The 27,848-nt window shown below is 41.5% G+C and overlaps 2 protein-coding genes across 2 annotated transcripts in view; both read right to left on the bottom strand.

Moving 5' to 3' along the window:
- The window catches only part of LOC115755168, a 463,587-nt gene that overhangs the window by 427,265 nt on the left and 8,474 nt on the right, over window positions 1-27,848 (bottom strand). The gene's annotated exons all lie outside the window — the stretch shown is intronic.
- The window catches only part of LOC115755147, a 237,035-nt gene that overhangs the window by 206,512 nt on the left and 2,675 nt on the right, over window positions 1-27,848 (bottom strand). The window lies entirely within an intron of this gene.

The following is a 27,848-nucleotide window of genomic DNA, read 5'->3' as shown; positions in this document are numbered from 1 at the left end:
CAATATTATTAGTAGATTGTAAGTTCATCAAAGGAAAATGCATTTTGGAGCTCGGAAGATGTAAAAACCTTTTGTAAGTTGTGCGTTAAGTAAATTGAAAAAGATAATCGTTTTGCAAACAACAAAATGGATGGATAGATAACCATAATTAAGACTATGGACGACTTAAATTAAGACCTTGCTAATTCTAGTAACACAAAATGATTAGCAGCATTTTATGCACTTACCTACTTGACTACAACGAGTATGTCCATGGAATTCAACATACATCACATGTACAAGGACACATACATCGTGACCAACAACTTCAATTTTCAAGATCCTCGCTAATTTTAAGTTGGTATCTTCTTGTGCACTAAATTCTGGGAAAGAAAATCTGGATGCATATTGTAATGACCCGATCCGACAAGGGAAGGGGAGTGGTTGCCGAGGCTCGTAGGCCTGGACAAGAAGTGGCTTTTGGCGGGCTTCAAGGATATCGAAGGGGGCAAGAATGAATCCAACCATGCACTAAACAGGGAGAGAGCGATTCTGAAATATATGTGTGAAAAATGAAATTAACTAACGGATGCGCCTTTTGACATAACGACAATTTTGATGTAACGACAATACTTAGCTTTGAAACTCTAAAATTAAGGGTGCTTAGGTGGGAGCATTCCTAGGATGGGTGACTTCCTAGGAAGGTGCCCACTTGTATGCCAAAGGAAAAATTGTGAGGTTTAGTATGGGACGGGAAAAAGCAAACAATTCCTCTCCGAATTAATTCAGGATGTCACAACAGGGTATTAGAAGGGGACCCCCCGAGTAGGCGTGTGGTTCAGCAATGAACTAAGCGAAAGCTGGTGGGTCTGTAATGACTCGGTCCAACGAGGGTAGGGAGTGGTCGTCGGGACTATTGGGCCTGGATAAGGAGTGGCTCATGGTAGGTTTCTTGGATGGCGAATGTGGCAGGAATGAACCGAACCATGCACCAAACAAGGGGAGAGAGATTCTGAAGTATATATGTGAAAACTGAAATTAACTCACGAAGATGCCTTTTGACGTAATAGCAATACTTAGCTTAGGAACTCTAAAGTTAAGCGTGCTTAGGTGGAAGTACTCGAAGGATGGGTGACAACTTAGGAAGGTGCCCACTTGTACGCTAAAGGACAAAACCATGAGTTTTGGTATGGGACGGGCCAAAGTGGACAATATCCAATTCGGGATGTCACACATATCGTGTCAATACTAATATCCAGAAATGTATCTTAGTCGGGGGTGTTGGCATCTTATTTTCTCATGATTTAAATGGGATTCGTTTGGTAAGAATGACTTGCTTATATGTATGCAAATTACCACAAAAAGGCATGATAAGAGAATTGAATTGGTAAAGAGTGACAAATTGGAGATTAAAAAAATGGGATTTTGTTTGTGGGGAGAGAATTCAAAAATGGTATTTCGTTTGTGGCGAGAGACAAGATGCATTTCATGCGTTCTTATATTGGGAATTCCAAGATTCTTATGGAATGTTATTACACAAGAAGTTGGCCCTCATTACTTCCAAAATGTTAAAAAAACGGTAATTTGTATACAAATAAGTAACTCATTTACTTTTTGATAAGAATGAATCCCATTTAAGGTCTGTGAAAATAGGATAGCAACACATACGAGTGAGCTGCATCAATGGAGATTACCATTAACAAGATATGCATCTAGATTTTCTTTTCCAGAATTTAATGCATAAGAAAATACCAACTTGAAATTATTGAGAATCTTAAAAGGTGAAGTTGTTGGTTTCTATGTATGTGTACCAGTACACGTGATGGATGATGAATTACATCGGCGTACTCATTTGTAGTCAAGATGCGAACACAGCTGAGCTAGAGATGGAGAATCTTTATGAGGATGAATTAGCTCTTAACTCAATTTATCTTAGCCTAACGACGTGGAAAGTTTATGTATGGACTTCGAATCAAACGAGAAAACAACGCGAGCACAGCTGGCAGGTTCCACTTTCATTGAAAGAAATCCACAATTGCCAAGGCTCGGTTCCTCACCATCGGCATTTGGTGGCAGCCATCCTATCTTGGACACGCTTTTATCAAATATGACTGAATGGAAAACGGAGTCCCCTTCGTATCTAAAGACCCAAAATTGGCCTAAACTGATACATTCCAAATAATCAAACCGTCTCATGACATTTTTTCCAATTCCACGGGCTAAATAATTGCACCATTTCAACCCCAAAACTTGGTCTCTCTCTCTCTCTTTAGTTGCCCACCTTCAGTTATTATGAAATAATGCTGAGGCGGAACTCACCAGGCTCTGTGGGTGCGGTTTTTTTGCTGCGGAAGATGAAATTGTTTCTGGATTTCCAGATTTGCTAGAGAATTGCAACGAGGTGCTCAACGCTAAAATGGGGAATGGCTGAAGTTCAATAACCAATTTTCAATTCTGGTTAATCCATAAGCATTAATATGAATCTGTATAGCAGAATCTGACCATATATCTTTTGTCTAGGGGCAGAGCAGAAACAAATGCTCAGGTGTTTCGGGTTGTTGTTGACGTGAATCACAGGTATCCCCTTCTGTAATTCTCCTCCTAGAAAGGTTTACATTGGTTGGGATAGCATTTTGGCACAATCAATGGCTAAGAAAATCCGAGTCTACCTCTCTGACTCAATCCTGCATCCATTGTAGCCCCTCTTAACCGACTACTCACCTGATTTAGTGTTTGTCCAAACCAGCTTATCTTGAACTGGTAACGTTCCCAATGGTTTTGAAAGAATGTCATTGGTTAATTCCTCACCGAACCAATTGACAAGAGTTTGTTCCTTCCCTGCATGATTTTGACTATCAATCAATTCCGAGACCATCGTCGGTTCACCGCTATTCGCTGATCCTCCAATCACCCCTCTTGGTAGCCACTTACCCTCCCTAATTCTGATTTTTTCCCCATTTCCCACAAACCATCTAACAAAAGACTCGATAGTGTCTCTCCCCATTAGGATACTCTGCCAGCCCCAGGACGCTCTACTAGTTTCCCTTGCTTCCCAGAAGTCGCAACCCGAAAAGTATAGTCCCTTGAGTACTCGGCCCCAGAGAGAAGATGGGGAGTTTGCCAAACGCCATGCCTGTTTTCCCGACAATCGTTAGGAGTATTTTCTTACCAGCCTTTGATGGCAATTTCTCTTTCCAACCCTCCAATGCATATATACCCAGGTTAAGATCCACGAGAATATCTGTTTTTCGTAAACGCCCCAATCCGAAAGAATCCTCAAATACTTCCCCGTTTTTTCAATTTCTGGGCCGCATAAGCCGACCATCATATTTGATCTTAATCTGTGAGGACAGTCCTTGTAGTTAAATGATTTGATTTATAAAGTTCTTGAAAATGTCAATAAGTTTTTGAAAGATAATATCTTGTACAATTGGATACCTACAATTCCAGGGTAAGCGCTGAATTAGAGATCCTTTCCAAAAAGGCAATGGTAAAAGCGTAGCAAGCTCAAGCGAAATACCCAAAGTAGAAATGTGTGCAGGACTTTTACGTATACCCAAGAGTCGCAATTCGCTAGACCGCAGTTTCGGTAGGTCCTGATGGTCACCAGCGACAATGCGTCTCGGATACCCAAGAGTCACAATTTGCTGGTTTTCTTGACTGTATGTCTTTATGAATTCACAAGGAACGCTCTGCCCATGAAGACATTTGTCCAGCCGATATATGATGAGACATAGGAATGTAGGCATACACTAAGAGAAAAGGCAAACAAATATGTGCGTTTATGCTAGTATTTGCTAGTTTCCAGAGTCCACATTAGCAGTCTAAATGGCTTAATTGGAAAGTCTTTAATCACAAACTTGCAATCTGAGTTCAAAATATCACAATCCTGTGCTCTTAGAGTCTATAGCAAGAGCATGTAATCAATATAGAGACACGTGTCATGGGCTGGTTGTTCGAACCACGACCATGCGGCAACTCACGGCCGTTTGAGTGATATTGCGCACGAGTCGAGCCTAGGCCTGAGGATCGGTCACTTGCTCACAACGCTCGAATGTAGAGGGATGAGAGGGATGAGAGGGAGATTGAATCATGGGAGAGAATGAATGCTCTATTGCTTGATGATGTGTGTACAAGGTGTGTTGCAATGTGGGGGTTCACGCTTATTTAGACAAGAGAAGGCAGATGCGGATGGCCCCTTCAAGTCCTCTGTTTCGTCTTTTTCTGTTCATCTTTTCTCCTTGTCTTGCATTGCATGGGTTCTTGGATTTTGTCTAGAATGGCTCGTCCCTTAGTGAGTCTTTTCGGCTCCCCCATGGCTGAATGCGTGGACTGCTCCATGGATGTTCTAGAAGCCCTTGGGAGGCGAGGGGTCTTGGTGACTCTTTGTCTGCCCGCTCGCTCGCTTGGTCATTCATCTGGTTGTTCGCTGCATCGTGCAGATCGGTCACTGATTGATGCACAACATCGTCCATGGAATCATGCTGAATGAGTCTTGCATTGTATGCTGGTTCATGGTGAACGAGCACGGCATCAGTCCCGGACTCATTCTGATCAAGCGATGCATCATGCATTGAGTCAGGCTGCACGATCTGTGTATTTAATCGGAACATGATACATGAATCTGGTGAATGTCTGAGTTGCCAATCTTGCATTGCGATATCCATCGAACAAACATGAAAAGCTGCACCTAGGGTCCTAGATTGATACACATCCAGAAAAAAGTAAGTAATCTTATTTTCCCTGGCAAACACGAAGTGATCTTCTTTACTTCTTTTCATACCACCAAGGTGGTCGGACTAATACTTAAGGGTCTAGGGTCCAACTACCTTCCCTTCATTTCCAATTGCCAGTTTGAACCTGCTTGCAGTAGTGGCTCTCGTGAAGCAGTTGTTGCAAGCTGTTGCCGTGAGCTCAGTCATCCTAAGCCTAGGCCTGTTGCAGTAGCTATGGCTTAAGCTGGACATATTACGTCGCCTCTTCTTCCTAAGCCTAGGTCTGTCGCAATTGAATAAATGAGGCATGACTCGTTTTAGTAAATACGGCCTCAAGTGACGCTTCCAGTGTTCATCTCAATCGATCTAAATGAGGTTCTTCCTAGCATAATTGGATATGGAGACTTTGACCTTAGAATCATTCCTATCAGCGAGCTCAAACATGCAGACATTCCCTTCATCCAGACAAGCTTCTCTCACAAACATGGGCCAACCACAAAAAGCATGATTTGTTCAAAAACCTAAGAGTCAGAATTTGCTGGTTCTTCTGAATCTATCTCTTTATAAAACCACAAGGAACGCCTTGCCAATGTAGTATGACGAGGAAAAGAATAAATACAAACAAAATTTAAAGAGAAAAGGCAAAAGAAATGTAAATACATGCTGGTATTTACTAGTTTCACGAAATTCAATTGACAGTCTTTACTGGTTCATAGAAGTGATCATTCCCAACCTGAAATTTGAAGTTAAAATGTCACGATACTGTTCTCATAGTCTCTACAAATAGCACACATAATTTTTGAACTCTCATGGTAACACTACAGGAGTTACTCTCATGTTAGCGCAGTTCTACCCTTAATAAAGGTGGCTAGATTACCAATTTCATAAATGGATATACTCCAATTCAAATTCTCTAGTTTTTTTCAAGAGCAGCGGGAAGCCGTGAAAATGAGGGACCTTGCAAGACCTGCTCAGGGGTCTCACTTGAGAAATGAGAATTCTCATAGGTACCGCTGTAAACCTTGTATCGAGTTGCAACGACCTACAAATCAATACCCGTGATCATGGTACTGACATGTACGTGTTCTTCACGTTAGACATAACCAGAAGAAGCCTTTCAATATACTGAATGTACTTAACACGCATGCATTTCACACGCAGATCGTAAGTTTAGGGGAAAAAGCGAAGAAATCAATGACTGTAACATGGATGGAATTGAGAATTTTACCTTAAGTTGTTCAATTCTTTCAAGCACAGCCAAATTAATGATGTATCAAACTATTGGTTCAATTTGACAAAGTAAAGTAAACTTTTTCCCCTCGAATATCCGATTAATATGACGAAATACAACAGTATTTCTTATTTGATATTTAAGCTATTAGCCATTAGATCTACGATGGAACTTTAGAATCATAACGAGCCACCTTATTATCTGTCATGTCTTTCCCTTTATTTATGGAGGTGGCGACATTCTTGCAATTTGCTTGTACATATCAACTAGTTTCCTTGGGTGATATATATATTCTACTTTTACAGCATTGAATAACATTCTCCGTGTAAGGGGACTTAATTGGCTTCTAATTCTTAAGACGCCTCGTCAATTGCTTTTCCAACACATACACATATATAAGGGCCAACCAAATAGACATTAGCTAAGGGTGTCAAAACCGAATTTTGGAAAATCAAACTGAACCACTAACTAAACTAAAAGTTTCATCCTATTTTATTCGTTTCAATTATTGGTTCGGACAATTGAAAAATAACCATTCTGTTTTTCCATTTCTGTTATTTCAATACGATTAACCAAATCGCACTAAAAATTTTCAAATTAACTGTTTTTTTTTTTGTGGGCAAAGGGCGGTGACCCCAACGGCCGTGGGTGAGGGGTCCCGGCCCCTCGTTGAGGCCGCAAGGGCGTCGCGACCCTTGCTGTGGCCGACAAGGGCCTAGGCGAGGGCTCACGATGCTAAATCTGGCATCGGTGAGGGGTCGCGACCCCTTGCCCAAGGCTGGCGGCTCCGCCAATTTTGAACCGAAAAAGAAATAAGAAAGAAAAGAAAGAAAGAGAAAAAAAAATCGAAAACCGAATCGAACCGGATTTTTTGGTTAAGGTCATATTCAGTTCTAGGCGAGATTTTTTTCCTTACATCCTAATGGTTCGATTTTTCAAGAAAATCAAACCAAATTGAACCATTGACACCCCTATCATTAGCCATGTCATGCTTAGGCCGAGCCAACCCTTTTGCCAATCTAGAGAAAAGCTGTAAAACACTACCTAACTAGTGAACAATCAACACAAATAGGTGCAATTTCGACAACAATTTACGTTTATAGATTTTCATGAATGATAAAAATATTGTTCGTTCATTCATTTTTATAAGTGATATAAAGGATTATTTTAAAAAATATATCTTTCAATTCGTCTATTTTTCGAGAAACAAAAAGAGACGTCGCTAGATGTCGTTTTAACAATTATTTAGTTGGCCAGCTAATAGGCTTCATCATAAAAGTTAACTTGGGTTCTCGGTGTTGACCGGCCTCCGTCGAGTGAAATTTTGTTCTCCGGCCCATTGGTCTCCAAACTTCAACGTCCCTAGATTAAAATACATAAGAAACTAGATGAAGAAAATGTGTAGGCTTGTGACATATTTGCCCTAAATTTTGAGGTAAATATGTCATACGGATATAAGTTTGGAGTAAATGTGTCACATGAATAAAAATTTGAGGTTTTTTTTGTGACACAAAGAAAAGTTTATGTTAAATGTAACACAAATGATATAATTTGGGATTCTTGGTGGCTTTTTTCCTTTATTTTATCATGGGTCAAATTTCGTTGGTGACAACGAGTGTAATCTATGAAATGAGTTTCTATGAATATGAAACTTGCTGGCGAAATTCAAGTGTCAACAATGTCAACATGAGCCACTACACTGCCCAACTTGAGATCTACTCAACTCCATAATTGATGTTCCAAACTCAATTTTGCCTCAACCAAGTATTAATTTCACGTTGGAGCTTGACTCGAATAAAAAGTCAATATTTTTACCTATACATGAGTGTGGCTAAGGATATTTACTCCTGATTTTATAACAATTATATTTTTTAAATTAGGTTCAAAAGCTCGTTGAATCGAATATTGGCGAACTTGAGCTTTAGTTTGACAAGATACTCGAGTAATTTGAGTTAGAGCTTTACTATATTTTAGTCGAGCCGATCTCAAATGATTATCATCCTAATCTGAAATGGGCCGTGAATAATTTGACTTAGGTCCGCTCTTTTTTCTTTTTTTTTGCCGAAAAGGTCCGCTCTTAGTAGGCTTTCATATATGCTGGTTGTGAGAGGAATAGGTACACCTGTCAAAATGGGTCTAAAACCCATTTTCATATAAATGGGTCATTAATGGGTCACTTGACCTAATATCTTCTTCGTCAATGTTCTTCAGACTTTCACCTACGACGCGACAGAATCTTCTCTCTCCCTCTTCACTCGACTCGCGCGTACCGACGACTCCCATGGAAGCTGGCGGATCATTCGAAGGTGCCCAAGGCGAAGACGATCGCCATGGTGGTCTTGGACGGCTGGGGCGAGGCCAATCCCGACCAGTACAACTGCATCCACATGGCCGACACCCCGACCATGGACTCGCACAAGGAGGTGCGTTTACGAGCTCGATTCTTTGTGTTCTTATTGCTTATGAAATATGATGGGTGAATGTCGGAATTGGGTTTTTTGCTAATTTGGTTCCGATGCTGGGTCGGAGTTACTTCGGTTGATTTGAGTGGAGTGGTGCAAATTGGATGCTAGTGATGGACTGTGGAGCTTAGATAGAGATTGTCGAGTGGATTCGAGACTGATCTGGACATCATTAATGTTTTACCTTGGTTGCTGATGCTAATCCCGCGATTTGGATACTAATTGTTGCTTTTGGGCTTTTCTTTTTATTTATGGCGATATGATGAATTGGTTACATGCGTGATGTGTTCTCTGCCGGTTTGTAATTTTAGGATAGTTAAAACACATTCTACTCGTAAAAAGTATTTAGTAGTACAAGTCGTTGCTTGCTTGGAGTTTTTTTGGATGATTTGGATGAGGAGTCTCTCATCGTCGACTTTCAAGACTATTTGCTGTAGGCACTTTTTTTCATCTCATTCTGTTGGTTTAGTCATATGATTTAATGCACTTCGATTTTTGCCAAGGTACAAAATGCACTTTGTGATCAATTTGATTTTTACCATGATTGTTCTAGTGATTTCATTGTGCTCTTGCTTAGTTAGAAAACAAGTAAAAATCGTGCATCTACTCTTTGGAGTGTGGGTACTGTTATTTTATCAATAAATTGACTAAATTTACTAATCTGAATTCCCAATGATTTAACATGCTAAATTTTTATCTGGTTCTCTCACTTTGGCATTTGCAATAGCTACTATCTCATTGTAGTGGCGGACTATCAGATCAATGTAATTCTAATGACCTGTATGTGTGAGTTGCATTGTATTGATGATGTCTGTTAGGACATGAGAAGCTCCAGGGGATCGGCTGACCACTTTTTGGGAGTCCAAAGTGAGAAATATTGCTGGGAAAGGCCTGCTCTGTTCCATTTTTCTTCTTCTTCCTTTATTACTCTTTTTTTTTTCCTTTTTGAATTTGTGAATCCCCATATGAGATTCTGGGATTCCCTATTGATGTAAGAAGATTGTGAATGATCAGGTTGAATGCAGAGTCACATGATCGAATTGTTGAGGGGGAAGCGGTTGGTTTTCGTTGGCATTACCTTGAACAGGAATATGTGGGAATTGATGGTCTGCATCCTACGAGGCTCGGTGAAAGATCAAAAGAAAGTCCAGAAGCCAATGACAGACGTCACTTTTGCTTTGAAGGAGTGAATGAACTCCATCCCTGCAGCATCTTATTTGCAAACTTGCTATGATTTGAACCTGCATTTGATTCTTGAGTGAAATCTCTTTACCTTTGGTATTGTTTGTCGCTTGCTGGGACATCTTCTTCTAGTCTAGTTTGTTAGGTGTTGTCAAGAACCTAACTCTAGTGTACCTGAAGAACATTTTCCCTCTTCAGGTTTTGAAGTGGACAAGAACATATTGGATGTAGTTACAGAGTTGACTATTCAATGTGAATTCTCAGGTTTCTTGATGGGGGTGGCTTCATGATTGGAACTTCATTTCATACTCTCTTCCTGTAAAATTTTGACCAAGAGCATGATTCGTCTGTCAATTTTGACCAAAGACAAGTTCTTCCGGTACTTGTCGATGATCTTGTCTTCGTTTTACAAGTAATTCTTGTACAAGTAATTCTTGCAGCGTATTATCTGTTTCGTCTGTCATTAGACTGACGCTAATTAAATTATGAGATTGTCCTTTTTCAGTAGTTGTGCGCGTTTATTTCATTAACTCAGAGCCGATTATTAATTTTTTTTTTGGTCAAGCCGATTATTAAATTTAATGGATCTTAAACTAGTGACGTAGAAGGGAAAAAAAAAGAAAACATAAAAAAAATTATAAAATCATAAAAAAATAAAAATTATAAAAATGCCGATTTGTATTTCATGAAAATATTTCAGCAATATAATTTTATTAAACAATCATAACAAATCAATTTTCATAGATTAAATTAAATATAGAAATATTTTCTTAAATGAGTTGGGTTGGGTATAGATCGGGTGTGGGTCAAGAAATTTGTATTGTGTATAAATGGATCATAAACGGGTTAATGGGTCGATCCGGGTCGGACCATTTATGACCCGATCCAAACTTGATCCAATCCACCCATTTGACGCTCCTAAATAGGGTATATGTTGGCTGTATGTAACATAATTTGCCCAACTTAATTAGCATGACAAGGGATCATATCTTGTGCTAGCACTAGTCGGCTATTTTACATAGATTCTCATCTTAATACAAGGATATGAGGAGAGTATGATTTGCACTAGCCGGCTATTTTACATACAGTAGAGATTGGACATAATATATGCTTTTTCGAAAAGCTCCGTTTTCTTTATTTAATGATTAAAATCATTTAAAACTAAAAAAATAATCAAAAGGAGTGAAGCTCACAATTGGAATCTCTTCTAGCCTATGATTGGTGGCAACCGCAACCGCGAATGGAGCACCACCAGCGCGATTCAACAAGATTGAACTCTCTGGAGATCATTGCTTCTTTGCATCTCCAATTAAACTCCAGAGTTCGTTTCGATTCATTCCAAATTTGTCTGTTGATTGCTGTTTCGCCTTTGTATTCTCCCATTATCTCATTGTCTTCCGAATTTCCATTGCTGTGGGTTGTCTTGTGTAGGAGGTGTTAGAACATGTAGTGTGTTGTATAGTTTTGTAGGTTTTCCCTTGCATCTCTTCTTTTTCTTTAGTCCCACATAGGAAGAATGCTAGGCTCATTTACTCCTCTAAGCCTATATAAAGGCTTCTCATGTACATTGTTCAACACACCATTATTAGAGAACAAATACCATTCTCTTTTAATCTTTCTTTCTTATCATGGTATCAGAGCCATTTCATTGTCTTGAAGAGTATGCTCTGCGGTTGCCATCAATTGGATCTTCCGCATCGAAAAATAAGACAATGAGCTCATTATTTTTTAAAGTATGCTCTGCGGTTGCCATAAATTGGATCTTCCGCATCAGAAATTAAGATAATGAGTTTAGGGTTTTTGGGCCATCATCCTTGCTCGTTCTAATTCGAGCTTCTTCTTTTTTGATCCTTTCGATCATTTTTTTTTTCCACCTCAATCCATATTTCTAGCTTTGCCAAGTGATTTCTTTTTCCGACATCATGGGTGATTCTAGTGACCGTGTTGACGTCAAACCCAATGGTTCAAACTATTCTCCAATCTCTCAACCTATTACTCTGGTTTCTCCCTCTACGGATGACCGTATTGCTGCTCTTGAGGCCCAACTTGCCCGATTGAGTCCTTCTCTGCCCAGGTCTTTTCTCGATTCCGGTACTTCTACAACTTTCTCATCTATTGGAAGCACCGCAGCAGCTACTCCACCTTCGGGTGATATTTCTACTACTTGGGTACTTGACTCGGGAGTCGCTAGACATATGTCTGCTTCCACTGTTTTTCTCACCGAGCTCGGAGAGCTCAAGCAACCAACACATTTCTTTACTGCTAATGGTTCTCCTCTACTAGCTACCCGACAGGGTACTCTTACCATCTCTGAAGATTTCAATGTCCCCGATGTGTTACATGTTCCCTCTTTGACTCTTAATTTATTATCTGTTGGACAACTCACCGATGTTGGATGTACTGTAAGCTTTACAAATAGCTCTTGCTTTGTGCATGATCGTTTGAGTGGCAAGATGATTGGCAGGGGCATGAGACGGGATGGACTTTATATTATGCAACATCTCCATCTTCCAACTTCCTCTCTTCCTCATCCCGTGTTGGCTACCCTCGATCTTGCTCGGTGGCATCAGCGTCTTGGACATATTCCGTCTTCTCGTCTCACCGTCCTTCACCAACAAGGTGCTTTGGGTCCTATTTCTTCTAGTAGTCTTCCTCCATGTTCTATCCGCCCTTTGGCCAAGCAATCTGCTAAGCCTTTTCCTGTTAGTAACTCTAGAACTACTGCGATTTTCGATCTTGTTCATTCCGATGTTTGGGGTCCTGCCCCCCTCTCTTCCAAGAGTGGTTTCAAATATTATGTATCTTTTATTGATGATTATTCTCGTTATACATGGATCTATCTTATGCGTCAACGTAGTGATTTCTTTTCCATCTATCAGTCTTTTACTTCCATGGTTTCCACACAATTTAATACAAAAATCAAAGTTTTTCGTTCGGATTCGGGGGGAGAATATCTCTCTGGTGTCTTTCGTTCCCTCTTAGCTAGTGATGGTACACTTCCTCGGTTATCTTGTCCTGGGGTTCCAGCTCAAAATGGAGTTGCTGAACGCAAGCACCGTCATATTCTAGAGACCACTCGAGCTCTCTTACTTGGTACATCCGTTCCCTCCGAGTTAAAGTGGAGGCTCTTCTCACGGCTGTTCATCTAATTAATCGCCTACCCTCATCTGTTCTCCATCAAGACACCCCGTTTCAGCGTCTCTACTCTCGACCTCCTAGCTATAATCATCTTCGAGTTTTTGGATGTACTTGTTTTGTCATTCTTCCACTCACCGAACGTACAAAGCTTACTGCCCGCTCTATCCGGTGTGCATTCTTGGGTTACAAAGACTCGAGCACAAAGGTTATCGTTGTTATGACCCAAATGCGCGACGTGTACGTATTTCTCGTGATGTTACGTTTCATGAACACATCCCTTTCTTTCCGACAAATACTACACCTCATGTTTCGTCTCCTGTTCCATTTATGGATTTTCCCGTTGATCCTCTACCCGACCCTTCTAGTCCTTCTTCTACATCGGATCTAGATACATTGCCACCTTCTCCATCTCCACCTTGTGCTGCACCTCGTGCTGTATCCGCCCTCGACGATTCTGCACAACTAGAGCCACGCCGTAATCCTCCTCGAGATCGGCGTCCACCTGCCCGGTATGTTGCTGCTACTTCTTATTCCACCGAGTTTGGTTCCTTTCTAGCTGCTGTTCATGCTATACAAGAACCTAATAGTTATCACGAGGCGCCTCAGCATGTAGAATGGCGCCAGGCTATGTCCGAGGAACTCTCGGCTTTAGAGAGTACTGGTACTTGAGAGCTTGTGCCTCTTCCTCCAGGTCGCTCTCTCGTATCTTGCCGATGGATATATAAGATTAAGACTCGTTCTAATGGCGGTATTGAGCGTTACAAAGCTCGTCAGGTTGCTCGAGGTTTCTCGCAAGAGTATGGTATCGACTATGAGGAGACCTTTGCTCCCGTAGCAAAGATGACATCGGTCCGTACTTTATTAGCCGTTGCTTCAATACGCAATTGGCCTCTCTTTCAGCTTGATGTGAAGAATGCTTTTCTTCACGGTGATCTTCAGGAAGATATCTTTATGCAACCTCCGCCTGGTCTTGCTCATACCTGCGGACGGGTTTGCCGCTTGCGACGGGCTCTTTATGGTCTCAAGCGGGCTCCTCGTGCTTGGTTTGAGAAGTTCAGTGATGCTATTCGGTCTGCTGGTTTCACTCAAAGTGAGGCTGATCATGCTATGTTTGTTCATACCTCTTCTTCAGGCTGCACTATTCTTCTTCTTTATGTTGATGATATGGTCATCACCGGAGATGATCGTGACCATATTGAGCATACCAAGCGACACCTTCAGCAACATTTTGCCATGAAGGATCTAGGACCACTACGCTATTTTCTTGGGCTTGAGATTGCTCGCAGTTCACGTGGTATTCTCATTTCTCAGCAGAAATATACCACCGATATTCTGTCCGGGGCTGCTTTATCGGATTCACGTATCGCTGCCACTCCTATTGAGCTAAATCAGAAATTTTGCCCGGATGATGGAGAACCTCTTTCTGATGTCACCCGCTATCGGACCTTGGTTGGCGATCTTGTTTATCTTACTATCTCCCGACCCAACATCGCCTATGCTGTTCATGTTGTCGGTCGATTTGTTGCTGCTCCTCGAACAACTCATTATACGACTGTTCTAAGGATTCTGCGCTATCTTCGAGGCACTTTATCGCGTTCCTTATTTCTACCATCTTCTTCTGCTCTCAAGTTGCGTGCCTATTCTGATCTTGATTGGGCTTCCAATGTCACCGATCGCAAATCTATCACCGGTTATTGCATTTTTCTTGGCGATTCACTTATTTCTTGGCGTTCCAAGAAACAACATATTGTCTCACGCTCCTCTACAGAGTCCGAGTATCGTGCTATGGCCGACACTCTTGTTGAGATTGTTTGGCTTCGCCGCTTACTTGCTGATATGGGTGTTTCACTTCCGGATCCTACTCCTCTGCATTGTGACAACAAGAGTGCCATTCATATCGGTGCAAATCCAGTCTTTCATGAGCGTACCAAACATATCGAGATCGATTGTCATCTGACTCGTCATCATCTCCAAGCTCGCACTATTTCACTTCCTTTTGTTGGAACTGAGAATCAACTTGCCGATTGCTTTACGAAGGCTCTTACATCACAACGATTTAAATTTCTTCTTTCCAAACTCTCGCTATTTGATCCACCTTGAGTTTGAGGGGGGGTGTTAGAACATGTAGTGTGTTGTATAGTTTTGTAGGTTTTCCCTTGCATCTCTTCTTTTTCTTTAGTCCCACATAGGAAGAATGCTAGGCTCATTTACTCCTCTAAGCCTATATAAAGGCTTCTCATGTACATTGTTCAACACACCATTATTAGAGAACAAATACCATTCTCTTTTAATCTTTCTTTCTTATCAGGAGGAACCGAGTTCGCAAGGAAGTTATTCGGTGGAAGGATGAAGCTGGACTCTGTTTGGAAGAACACCCGCTCAAGAGAGAGAAAATCAGTGAGCTTTATCCGGCGGTAGAGCAAGTTCGAGTTCCAGAGCGCAAGTTTTGGTCGGTACTAAGACGAAAAGCCACTACTGGAGGCTCAGATGCTGTTTTGTTGAGAGAGAGGTTGCCAAAGATTTGTGCTGCAGCTACGTGGTTATAGAATTATGCTACTAAGGCGAAAGAGATTAGTGTGAGAGAGGCTCTGAATACTGCGCATGATGAGGAAATTCCCAACCAAAGTTCTTCCACCTGGAGGAAGCTTTACCTAATCCGGCCAAGTTGAGTCACCATCACCCTCAGGATCTTTCGGATGCGAGAATCGTCCATGGCATACGGAATAAGAGTTGCTTCTTCGATTTCTCGAAACAGAGAAATATGACCGTTGTGTGTTACATCATCTCTGGTATGTTCCTCCAGCCAAAGTTCTTGCTCATGCTCTGCTTTTCCAGATTTTTGCAGTCACTAATTTCTTATGCAGGGGTCATCAAGGAGTGGTTAGTTTGGGTGGTCACGAACCTTTTTGGTGTTTATTCAATTCTGCTTTTCAGTTGCTATTAGCTATTATGGACGGTATCAACATAAGCCACAGAAAAATGAGACGGACATGACACAAATGCTCAATATAAATATGGTAGGCGTTGGATGGTACCATTGTTATTACTCTTCTGATTAAACTCGGCTTGTGAGCATTTGTTCGAAAGGGTAAGCAATCACTTGCAAATTCTGGACGTGCTCCTCTTGCTTCCAAGCAGTAATTTGCTTTGTGCTATTCAATGGCTCTATGCCGTCGTAAACTTTGATCGGTGACCTGTTGTCACATAGCTTAACCGTGATTCTCTGAATCGTTGTTCCATTGGTAACGAGGGTAATTAGTCAATGATTCGGTCTCGTCGAATTCGGTCAGTAAATTATGTTCTCTGCTGTTCTAGGGAAATTTTCATATTGGATCTTGATTTGCTTCATCAGGAAACCTTGTTTGCATGTCACCGAAAGACTTGGCTAGCGAGTTTAATGTGAATGTTCTTCCCATCGACTTTTCCTCCTCAATCCGGCCTAGCCTACTCATTATTTCCTGCATACCGTTCAGTTGTTTCTTCTCGAGTTCTGCATCAGCTTGCGACTTCTCTTTTTCCTCATCCGTGGCAGCAGACTCGTCATCCTCATTCTCTGTCGTCGAGTTCTCATCAATCTCTCTGTTCGGGTCCGATCAAGCTGGCCGACATGAAAATTCACAGGTTTCGACAGATCAGGCTTACCAGGAGGTCTCTCTTCTTCTTTCGCTTCCTCTTGGAGGAGGAGTTGTAGTCCAATTCAGAGTCCCCACGACGCGAAGACACCGTAGACCACGTCCTTCTTGGTCTCTGCGCGCGCTTCTCTCTCCGCTGCTGGTAATAGAACTCCCCGTCGATCCACTGCGGGTCCTCGTAATCATTGTCCATCCTGAACCTCTCCATCTCCTGGTCCTCATCCATCTTCAACAATCCCGTAGAACCGAAGCAAGAAATCTCTTGGGTTTGGGGGCTTCGGAGGCAGAGAAAGAGGTGTGACGTTGATGCCACACGCCAAGGCGACTGGCGGTGCAGATACGGCAGTGGTCGGAGACCTATATAGGCGGCGTAGCTCGGCTCGAGGGTCAGAGAGAGAGATTGTGCGATGTTGCGAGAACGACAGGAAGAGAGGTTTTAGCGAGTGGAGATCGAGAAGAAGCGGAGTGACCGACGCTCAAAACCCAAGAAATGGAAAACCTACGAATCTTCTTCTTCTTCCCTTTATGATTTCTCAGGGGTTAACTATTCATGATTTTTTTGTTGTACCATAACCGCAAATCACATTAGGTAAATTTTCGGCCCTGCTTTCTACGGTTCCAGGCTTGTGGTGGAGTTTATTGACATTCAATTTCGTTATGCAGGCGATTGACGACATTGTAAGTTCTGCTGCAGAGACAAACTACATGTCGGCTGGCCAAATATTAAGTCCCTATATTTTCAAGAGGAGCTGCAACTGGAGTTGGTGCCCGACAGTACACTCCCAAAGCCCTACTAAGCGGTCGCCATCCCACCTGCAGGAAGCTTCACCGGATCCGGCCTTGTTAAATCACTCTGTCATCCTCGGGATCAATCGAGCGCAAGAATAGTCCAAGACCAAGGCGGACGAAACAGGAGTTAGCTCATGAACTATGTAACATCTCTGTCACTAGTTCAACACAAATTGCTAGTCTTGTTTCGAAAGAGTAATTTTCCTTTTGCTATTCAATGACTCTTTGCCCTTGTAAACTTATATTGGTGACCTATTGTTTGCGTAGCTTATCCGTCGTTTTCTAAATTGTTATTCCAATCGGTAACGAGGGTAATTAGTTGATAAGTCAGTCTAGTCGAATTCGATTTGTTAGTTATGTGCTCCAAGTTACGAGGAGTATCGAGAAGCTGTTGCTGCAAAGAAGGCAGCATGTTTGCTAATACCCTAACCTGCTGTCCAGGCACTTGCGCAACCATTGATGATGCATTGTCACTTTGTTCAGAGTAATTTTGAAATAAGATGAGACTAATACCGCATGACTCAAATTCTCGAAGCACAAGGAAGAATAGGAACCGAAAAAGCGCTAATTGCCTCTGCCCTCATGTCTCCGATTCGTATCCACTTTGGTCTAACCGGTCTCAATAGAATCCTGTAGTTGCAATTGAGATTTCCATCGTGAAACAGCTTTCAACCGCACGTGGAAAGATTCGAAGAGGATCGCCATTCTCTGAAATACTCCAATAAACAGAGGGAGTGCAAATGAGCAAGCAATGCAGGATTGAGTTCATTGCATGTCACCGGAACACTTGGCCAGCGCGTCCAATGTCAGTCAATGTTCTTCCCATCGACTTTTCCTCCTCAATCCAGCCTAGCGTGCTCGTTATTTCCTGCATACCATTCAGTCGTTTCTTCTGGGGTTCTGCCTCAGCTTTGCAACTTCTCCTTTTCCTCATCCATGGCAGCAGACTCGTCATCCTCATTCTCTCTCTTCGAGTTCTCATCAATCTCTCTATTCAGGTATGACTGCGCCGGCAAACATGAAAATTCGTGGGTTTCGACAGATCAGGCTTACCTAGGAGGTCTCTCTTCTTCTTTCGCTTCCTCTTGGAGGAGGAGGACTCGCAGTCCGATTCAGAGTCCCCATGACACGAAGACACCATAGACCACGTCCTCCTTGGTCTCTGCGCGCTTCTCTCTCCGCCGCCGGTAATAGAACTCCCCGTCGATCCACTGCGTGTCCTCGTAATCATTGTCCATCCCGAACCTCTCCATCTCCTGGTCCTCATCCATCTTCGACAATCCTATAGAACCGAAGTAAGAAACCTCTTGGGTTTGGGGGCTTCGGAGGTAGAGAAAGAGGTGCGACGTTGATGCCAAACGCCAAGGTGACTGGCGGTGTGGATACGGCAGTGGTCGGAGACCGATATAGGCGGCCTAGCTCGGCTTGATGGTTGGAAAGAGAGATTGTGTGATTTTGCAACAACGACAGGAAGACAGGTTTTAGCGAGTAGAGATCGAGAAGAAGCAGAGTGACCGACGCTCGAAACCCAAGAAATGGAAACCTACGGATCTTCTTCTTCCTTCCTTCCTTTTTAATTTCTCAGAGGTTAACGGTTCTTGATTTTTTATTATTCGCTATTTAACTTAAAGGAGACAATATTCATTTATGATGATTTTTTTTTAATTTTTGTTGTTGATATAACCATAACCGGAAATCACATTAGGTAAATTTTCCAATTATAGACCTAGGAAAATTGAAGAGAATAATTCTTTGGAATTGAAATTGCGAAAAAAATAAAGTGAAACTTTCCTTTGTTTGAAATGTGCGTTAAATATTACAAAGGACGAGGAAAATGACACGACGCAAAACATAGTAATTTTCTCGATCTCGTCCAAAAATTAAAATTATCGGGGATTTCTCGATATACGTTCCAAGTCAACTTATGGAAAAATCGAAAGGGGGATATTTGATATTTAATATTTCTCTACGTACATTTACTAATGCTTACTTGCTTTTATCGTTTGAGCTATCGATTGTCATAGGGATGAAAAAGATATAAGAGAATTAGAACTACCGACTCCCGAGTAATGTGATTTTTCAAGAATAGCCTTGCACTTGAATTTTACCCGTAAGAATCAATAACCGCTTGAATAGATACATGACTCCTATAAGCTGAATTGGATGTCAACATGGCTTGGCTTAGGGGTCAAATTGAGCCGCTATATTTAATTATAGAATAATTATACTTTTTGAATGTGTTTGTCTGAGTGAAAGTATTTTTGAAAAATTTATTTTTCAAACTTTCACTCGTTTAGTTTATTCAAAATGATAAATTAATTGAAAATACTTTATGATCAATCAAAATGTTCATGCATAAGATGAGGAAAGCGAATTCTTCCATCCGAAGAGGTGAAAACACTGCGCAATTGCTGCTCTCTATTTTCATCTTCTATTTCCACACACACTTCTTTTTCATCCAACGACCGCCGCTTCGCCTTTTCGCCCCCCGTTCTCCCTCAACTCAATCCACACAAAACCCGAATCTCCACCGCTCCGCTCTGCACCGAATTCTCGTTGTTCTCTCTTCAGCTCGCCGCCAATCTTCATGCTCCGCCCATCGTCTCGGACGGACGATGACTCGATTGGCCTCGGATGCTTCGGTTGATGAAGCGACGCCGGACCGGGGGAGAGGGCCGAGAGTGAAACCAAAAATCTCATCATTCGAATCGAGCGGATCGTATCCAGATGATCCAACCTCAGCTTGGCAATCTGGATAGGCTCTTGTAAACACCAGCGGCGCCCCCTCTGCGCGGCGTAGACGGGCGAAACGGAGGACTCGCAAGCGACGGCAATTGAAGTGGAAGAGAACAGAAACAAAGCAAAATTCGACAAACGTATTTGGAATGAATCGAAATTTACTCAAAAGTTCAATCGGAGATGAAACGACCTGATGGTCCAGCAGCGACGACGGCGTGAGAGAGAAAAAGAATGGAGGAAGACTTGGTGAAGATGAAAATGGACAGAGAGAAAATGAAGATGAAGCTCGGGATCGTCATTTATTGTTTAGCCACCACGACTGTCGAACTTGACCACGGAGTTTCCTGGTCGTTGAATGTGCTGCGTCCTCTGACCAGCAAGTGTTCGGTTAATTGCGCAAGAGAGCAACAGAGGGTGAGACGATTTTGAAAAAACAAACAGGGGAAGACAGCCGTTTACTCGCGACATGCAGGCGATGCCGAAATTGTCAATGAACAGTCGCACTTAGGAGGTCGTTTCATCTCCGATTGAACTCTAGAATTAATTTCGATTCATTCTGAATTTGTCTGTTGATTATTGTTTCGCTTTTGATGTCTCCCATTCTGTCACTGTCTTCCCAAATACCATTGCCGTCGGTTTGCCTGTGGAGGAGCAATCAATTTTGCAACGAAGGTGTTTGATGGAATGACGAAGCTGGACTCTGTTTTGAGGAATTCCCGTTCAAGAGAGAGAATCAGCGAGCTTTATTCGGCTATGAGAGCAAGTTCAAGTTCGAGAGAGCGAGATGTTGCCGATTCTGAGGCGAAAAGCCACTGCCAGAGGCTTGAATGCTGCATTGTTCAGAGAGAGGTTGTGCCGCAGCGACGTGGTTACAGAGTTATGCTACTCAGGGGAAAGAGATCACGTTGAGAGAGGCTCTGAATGCTACGCTTGACGAGGAAATGTCTGCAGATCCTAGAGTATTTCTTGTGAGTCTAAAGGTTTTCTTATCTACATATCGGCTGGCCTTATATCAGTCCCAAATAGTTTCAGGAGGAGCTGCAGCAGGAGTTGGCGCCCAACATTCCAACGCCCTGCGAAGACGTGGCCATCCCACCGAGAGGAAGCTTTACTGGATCCGGCCTTGTTGAATCACCCTGTCGAATGCAAGAATCATCCATGGCATACAAAATAAGATTGCTCGTGAACTGTGTGTGTATAACATCTCCGGTATGTTCCTCCAACCAAAGTTGTTCCTCATCCTCTGCCTTTTCAGGTCTGCAATCGCCCATTTTGAATGCAGTGTATTAGTTGCGTTATTTGAATGCATTGTCGTCGAGGAGTGGATAATTTGCGTAGTCACAAATTTAATCGGTGTTTACTCAAGTTTCCTTTTCAGTTAATCTTATGACGGTAGAAACATAAGCCGCAGAAAAATGAGATATACATGGCACAAATGCTCAATACAACATCGTAGGCACAGGATGGCACCATTGTTGTTGCTCTGATTAACTCAGCTTGTAATGTTTGGTATTAGGCTCAGAAAGCTTCATGTCTCCTCCGTCCTTTTCCCACCTTCTTTTGTTTGAAAGGGTAAGCAATCACCCCCAAATTCTTGACATGCTCGTCTTGTTTCGAACTAGTAAATTGCTTTTGGTATTCGGTGGCTCTTTGCCCTCATAAAATTTGATCGGTGACCTGTTGTTGCATAGCTTAACCCCTATTCTCTAAATCGTTGCTCCATTGGTAACTAGGGTAATTAGTCAATGATTCAGTCTTATCGAATTCGATCTGTTAATTACATGCTCTGGTGTTCTAGGGTTTGGATCTGCTTTGCTTCATGGTTATCAGTGTCAATATTACGTGTTGTTTTATTCTGTTATAATGTGGTGCAAGGAAATTGGTGAGCTCCTAAAGCTCACTCCTAGGCAACGTTGTCATCGATTATAGGCTACCTGCTGCATTTGTTTCTCTTTGAATACATGTATCTAGTGACAGCAGATTAGCGTAAAGACTTTTGGCAATACAAATCATGGAGATCTGAAGAAGTATCTTTGTGGGTTTTTTTTGGCCACATGGGGAAAAAGCACATAGTTATGTGTGAATTATTTGTGATTGACGTCTATCAAGAAGCTATGACCGTTTGTCTTTCTTTTGCGAATGCCTGCCAACCCCGGGATAGATACTACATCCCTCTAGCCCGTCCATGACTCCTAATAAGCTTCACTAGCCACGATTTGTTACAAATACCAAAGAGTTGACATTCGTTTGTTTTCTTGAATATGTTGCTTGGCGAATCCAACTGGAACACCCTGGACATGTACATGTTTTGAACAGCCAATACATGAAAAGATGGACATGAGAAATATCTGTGATGATTTAAGCTCCAAATCTTAACAGGCCATTGGTATGACATTGTGGGATCACCGGTTTGAAAAAGCGATACTCCAAATCAATTTCGCTGTCCAGTTCAAGAGATGTGAGAGGCCATAAAAGTGTGGGACCATGAAAATCTGACTTAGAATGGCTCGCTTTGCACATAGAATGTTCGATCCCACCCGTAGGGAAACATGAGAACTACAATAGACTCGGGTGTGAAATGTCTTTTTAATTTGCTGGCTACGAAAAGATTTAGCATAGATTGGAAATTTTTCTTTTCATGAAAATCAAAATTCAGTTAGTTCAACAGAATAAATTCTAAATCCTCTTCATATCAGAAGAAACTAACGTAGTATAAGTTGCACCAACATGCAAAATGACTAGCATAACATCTTCAAGAATGTGAAAAGAGATGATGAAAGGAATGCGACGTAGGTAGTTGACCTTGAAAAATCCCAGGTTGCTTAAGAAAGTTTTTTTTTTTGTCAAATTAGAAAGTCTAATTGACATTATGCCTCATGAAAGTCATTGATGTTAACCTACAATCTAAAGCATTCTTGAAGAATTGGTGTCCATTAATAGCTATTTTCAATTAGTCAAAGGCAGTCATGACCCGATTACTGTCTTTACTTAAATTCTTTTTTTTCCTAGTTCCAAATGGACACTTTGAGAACAACAACATGTCATATAGTTTCTGAGACAAGCCAAATCAACTTGGCAAAACAAAATATCGAGCCCCCATATATAGCGATTGTAATTAAACTTGATGATGGATTAGGCTAGATATTACCACTTTACTCTCCCGATCTTGCTGTATTAGCACTTTGAAGAAGGGATGCTCCCGATCAAATTCACTAGTTAATTTAGGAGAATTGGGTGGCTTTGGAGGTGCGGGATCACGAAAAACCGGCTTAGAATGGCTCACTCTGAGTCTAGAGAGTTCGTGACTACAATTAGCTAAAAATGAAAACTTTAATAGTCTTTCGTATGAACACTTCCTCAACTATCTTACTGTGAAAAGATCTATAAGTGAAAATTGAAATTTATAATTATCGTGAAAATCAAAATTCAAACAATTCCATGGATATATTATAAGTGCTTATCACGTCAGAAGAAGGTAATGAGAAATCCAAGGATAAATTTATACTTTTGGAAGTGCTTGAGCATGAAAGAAATAATGAGTATCATTCTAGTAATCTATTTGATTGCATTATAAAACTATATAGAGGAAAAAAATCTCCAACAAGTGGACATCAACTGCCAATGCAATCATGGAATTCCTTACACCGAGGAATTCAGTAGACATCGGATTGAAAATTTCTTTAATTGACTAACTACGAAAAGATGTAGTACAGATTGGAAATTGCTTTGCCATGCCCATCAAGATTCAGTTAATTTGCCAAAACAAATTCTGAATGCTCTTCCCATGAGAAGAAACTAATAAACTTCAATTTGCGCCCACATGCGAAAACACTCGTCATAAAATCTTCAAGAATTCGAAAAGACACGACAGAAAGAATCTGATGAGAGTTCACTGGAGCTTGTAAAGCCATTATCATAAAATCTTAAGCCCTATGCCTTGAATTTCAGAGTTGGCATATGGCTTAAGGGAAGTGTACTCGATGTTACTGCACACTCTACAGTTCCAAAGGTCGGGTTGAGCCACCAGAAACCTTAAAGCAGCACCTAATTTGAGATGTTGTTTCCAAGATGGAAGTTATATAATCGACATTAGCAATCAGCTTCCTCCGTCTCATGACTCATGCCTACGTGGGGACTGCTAACACTAGGATCAAGGAATGGGATCATACACTTTCCGGACCATCGCATTCTTTAAAACAAAGCTCATGCTTTTGTCCGTTTTGCCAAATCGAAAGCAGAACCCAGCCTAGCAACTATGAAGTTCTGTTCTCACCGAAAGTGAGCTACAGCAATGCTTCCTCTGCTGCGTCCTACTGCATAGCTTTGTTCACCCAAGTCTTATCAGTGGTTCTGAAGATGGATAGTCCAAACACGATATCGTCCCTTCTAATAGGCTCGAACACCCTCGTCTCCCGCATTCAGAGAAGTTTCTCTCATGAATGCAGCCCAATTGGCAGATAACTTTCCATAATGTTCGTGGCTGATCAGCTTCAACGGCCATGATTTGTCTCGAAATATGAGGGCTACGGTCTGCGGGCTTTTCTTGATGTGCATCTTTGGGAATGAATTGGGAACTCTTTGCTCAAATAGAAGTTTTGCAATCTTGTCATTAAAAAGTAGAAAACAACCAGTGTTTTCTGAGGAAGATAGTATGAGGATCATTTTCAAAGCATGTGAAAGATAGAAACAGAAACTCTTGGCACGATGCACGATTAACCTAGAGCTAAAATAGTCTAGCGATTCTATGTGATTTAAATCCAAGAGTTGTTATTGTCATGAGGATCTTACCACATAGCTTTTCTTCAGATTTATTCACCTCACCACAATTTGAAAGATAGGATACTTGGGTTTGAATTTGTTGGCCAGTTCGAGAGCTCTGCACAGGCCCAGCTCTTTCAGCTTACCTGCAGCAGTAGCAAACATAACATGAGAAAAGCTTTTGTTATGTGAAACTCATATCCACCAACACAGCAACCTTAAATCATTAGATATAAGTCTTTCTATTGGTCTAACTTCTTGAGGCCTATATGAACACCAATACGATTCTCAGCACAATCAAATCCGACATGTCCGGTTTGCTTGTCTCCATTGGCTCGACATATACGAGATCTCCCAATACATACATATGCCCCCACGGGAGAGCTAGAGACAGAACTGCAAAGATGACTCTTAACATGATCTCTCTTAGCCTAACGATTCGTAGAGTTCCTGTATGGAATTCAAATCAAACACAAGAACAACACAGTCAAGGGGATATTAGCCAGTGGATTAAGATTCACACCTCAAACTCCATGCTGATGAATGTGCGTAGGAACCGCCATCAACTTCGTAAACCTGATCAGATTCCATTGCCTGACGAACCAAAGGACACTTGGGTGAATGCACCCCCCAAGACTTCAAGCTTGAGAGAGGCATCACCGACAATCACCGGCATCTTCCAATTTCAGCGAGACAAATCCACAATTGCTGAGGCCTGGTTCCTCAAATCACCACTCATTGGCGGATATTCTATCTCAGAGGTGCTTTTATCGAATATGATTCATGGAAAATGGAGTCCCCTTCAGATTTGAAGATAAAAAATTGGCCCTCACAGATAGAGTAATGCTCTGCAAATTCATTCCAACCCTTTGATAATCACACCATCTCATCACAATTTTCCAATTCAACAGGCCAAATAATTGCACTATTTAGCATCCCTTTTGAGAGATTCTCACCATATTTTGCCATGAACCTCTTTGTTACTCCCTGCGGGAAAAAATGAAACCCATAATCTTAGTAAGCCTATGAGACTTGATTTAAAATTCAAAATGAAGAAGACCATAACAAGAATGGATAATCCAAAAAGGACATCTTGAAGCACATCCTTTACAGCTCATTCGGATTTGGAATGTGACATTAATGAGTGTGTGCATCTGGATCATTTTGGACCTTACAAACCCAATCGGAATATAATGACGCTTCACTGATTCATCGACACTATACAAAGGAGAGACTATTTGGAATACTGAATTTATTTTGGACCAGCCAAAGTGACACTTCCAAAGTTAATCTCAATCAATGTAAATCAAGTCCTTACCAGCACTAGTGAATATGTAAACTCTGCATACAACATCATCCCTATCAAGGAGAGTAAACACACAAACATCCTCCGCATGCAGACCAGCAGAAAAATGCCTCAATCGTGTCCGTAGCACCTCAGCTTTACCGTCCATGACCTGTCTGAATACCTGACAGTCGCAATTTGCTTGTTTTCCTGAATACTTTTCCTAGTGAATTGAACAGGAGCAGTCTGCCCATATACATGGTTGAGAAACCAACATATGGTGAATAAAGACTAAACATAGTAAGCATACACTAATGAGAGAATCAAATCACACAAAGCAAGTTCAAGGCGGTAGTTGCTAGTTTCACGAGTTTTAATAGACAGTAAACAATATAATAAAAGTCATCAATCTTAGCCGGCAATCCGAAGTCAGATGTCAAAAAAATCTACGCCATCCATGTCCTATACACACATCCACACACACATGAATTTGAGCCACAGACCACAAGCGCAGGGGAAAAGCAATGACGTCGATGACTGGATTATGGATGGAATTGAAGATTTTAATTGCAGCTGTTACAATTCTTACAAGCGCAGCTCAAAAGGGAGCCGCAAAAGTTTCAATTGGTATTGGCCAATTCCTCTCTCCCTCCCACTCTCCTCTTTTACGCTTTCACCCTCTCATCCTCTCCCTCGTTCACCTCAAGCCCTCCCTCGTCGCCATCGTCGCCTTCTTTATAATTTTGGGATTTCTAGTTCTGATTCTGGTTATATTTGTTAGCCACGGCGTTTGGGATTTTTCCCTCTCTTTTTCTTATGTTATTCCTCAAGAACCAAAGCCGATTCATCCAAGAAGACTGGTCTTAATGCTGACTGCAAATCATTGTGTCTAACCAGAAGTCCTGAGACAAAAAAAAAAAAACAAAACCACACACACACCATTGAATTCGTCCGTTTGGGGGACTTCAGAATACATGATCCTTGAGAGCTCATTTTCAAAAATTGGCAACTTCAATGGATGAAGCTTTTCAATTGAGTCTTCTTCAACTGATCCATCTGTGACTTCTTCGATTGACTTTAACCTTACATGCTCTTCACGTTAGATGTAACGATCTATCTACAATTCTCCACCTCCTAGATCATTATGCAATCATGCAGGTGATGTCTGCAAATTTACTATTGTTTCTGTCACTCTTTTTTCCTCTAAAATCTTGATGTTCCCAACATCTTCGAAATTTTTCCCTTTCCTAGAGAGAATCTGACCCTTAGATTTCGATAGTTAATCATTAATTAACAAGGGACAATCCATCAAACTTTCATTTTGCATCAGCAAAAGAGTTCCCTTCATATTCGAAAAACATGGGGTGATCCTAACCAAGAGAGAAATACTTCATCAACTTGCATCAGAGCATAATGTACTTTCCAAAGTATGGTCAGTTTAAGCTGCTGCCTGAAACCTTAAAGATTCACCGAATTTGAGAGCTTCTTCTCGAGCAAGGTAGCCATAGAATTGAAACTAGCACAGAAAGGAAGAAATGAGAAAAACAAAGACAGAAACTGAGTGCTTTCCATGGATTCACCGCTGCGCTACTCAATAAAGGAGGCATATTTTCAAGTCCTGTATTCATATCCAAGCTGCAATGGCCTAAATTAATGCTTTCGATGTTCATCTCAATCAATGTGAATCAGGACATTACCAGCGCCACTCAATGGAGAGTTTGAACATGATGTCATCCCAATTGATGAGATCAAGCATTAAGACATTTACAGCAACAGATAAGTCTCTTTGACGAATGGATGCCAACAGCCAGAGAAGGGCCTAGTCCCTCTGACCTGTCCATGGCTCCTAATGAGCTTCAGACAATCTTTCTGAATACTGAAGAGTCAGTATTTGTTTGTTTTGCAGAATATGTTGCCTGGCGAATCCAACCGAAACAC

This window comes from Rhodamnia argentea, chromosome 5 (assembly GCF_020921035.1).
Source record: "Rhodamnia argentea isolate NSW1041297 chromosome 5, ASM2092103v1, whole genome shotgun sequence".
In the NCBI taxonomy this organism is placed as follows: Eukaryota; Viridiplantae; Streptophyta; class Magnoliopsida; order Myrtales; family Myrtaceae; genus Rhodamnia; species Rhodamnia argentea.
The sequence above is the reverse complement of the archived record's forward strand: the minus strand, read 5'-3'. Positions and strand labels throughout refer to the sequence as shown.